This window comes from Triticum dicoccoides, chromosome 7B (genome assembly GCF_002162155.2).
Source record: "Triticum dicoccoides isolate Atlit2015 ecotype Zavitan chromosome 7B, WEW_v2.0, whole genome shotgun sequence".
NCBI lineage: Eukaryota > Viridiplantae > Streptophyta > Magnoliopsida > Poales > Poaceae > Triticum > Triticum dicoccoides.
Window position 1 is genome coordinate 36,406,488 of NC_041393.1, and position 1,480 is coordinate 36,407,967.

The following is a 1,480-nucleotide window of genomic DNA, read 5'->3' on the forward strand; positions in this document are numbered from 1 at the left end:
TAGTGGCAAACACAGAACTAGCTAGCTAATCACAATAAGGAATCATGTTAGTGGCCTCGACGCTGCTTCTCTAGGGTTTGGGATCGCCTCGACACAACGCTTCAAGGGTTTGGGGTGGCCTCGACGACAACGCTCTTTTAACTTTGTAAATTTCGGTGGCCTCGAGAGTTTTTTGTCGAGCGAGAGGGCCGAGGGGGGTGCTGCCGTTGTATAGGTTATCACGATCGAGAGAGGGTATATATATCGACCGCCCCTCATGTCAAAGTTATCTCGAGGGGCGGCGAGGGCGAAGGCGAGCAGCCTGACGGCGACAGACCCGATAAAACATAAGAAAATGAAGAAGAAATAAAAAGAGGAGAAGAAGAAAGGAATAGAGGAATTCCTTTCTTCTTCTCCTCTACCTTTTCTTATTTTTTGTTCTTCTTATTTATTTCTCCTCTATTCCTTTCTTTCTTCTTCTCCTCTTCTTTTTCTTCTTCTCCCTCGAGAAAGGAAAATAATTAAGGAAAAGAAAGAAAAGAGGAAGAAGGAAGAAGGAAGAAGAAGAAGAAAGGAATAGAGGACAAGAAGAAAAAATAGATTTTTTTTCTATTTTTCTTCTTCTCCTCTATTCCTTTCTTCTTCTCCTCTTCTTTTTCTTCTTTTTTCTTCTTCTTATTTATTTCTCCTCTTCTTTTCCTCCTCTTCTTCTTTCTTTCCTCTTCTATTTTCTTCTTTCCTATCCTTCTTTTTCTAAAATTGTAACTTTTGCATATATAAAACTTTTCTAAAATTGTAACTTTCTATATATGAACAAAAAACTTTCTATGAACAAAAAAAACATTTTTAACATATATATTTAGCAAATTCTAGCCACATACATCACATACACATATACATTATAGCCACATACACATATATATACATCACATATGAACAAAAAAATAAACTAATAAAAATAAAAAAACATATAGCAACATATGAACAAAAACATATAGCCACATACATACACATACATTATATATATATGAAAAAAAATTAAACTAATAAAAAAACAGAGTCGGCCGGGCAGAGAGGCATGGCGGCAGTGGTGGCGCCGGCAGGGCAGGGCAGGGGTGCAGGAGCGAGGCAAGGCAGGGGCGCGAGGCAGGTGCTCACAGGGGGGTTGCGGGGCATGGCGGGCGGCGTCGGGGCGCGGGGAGCGGCGCCGGCGTTGGGGCAGATGGTGTCGAGGGCGGCGGCGATGGTGAGGTGGACGAGCCTGACAGCGTCGGAGGCGGCGGTGATGACGAGGTGGAGCAGCCTGACGGCGTCGGAGGCGGCGGCGACGGCGACGAGGCAGAGCAGCGGGCGTCGGGCAGAGAAGAAAGGGATGAATTTTGGAGAAACTGCTAAGTGCTAGTTATAGATGAAGAGAATTGGTCCCGGTTCGTGAAACCAACCGGGACTAATGCCCCCTTTAGTCCCGGTTGGTGCCACCAACCGGGACCAAAGGCCTCTT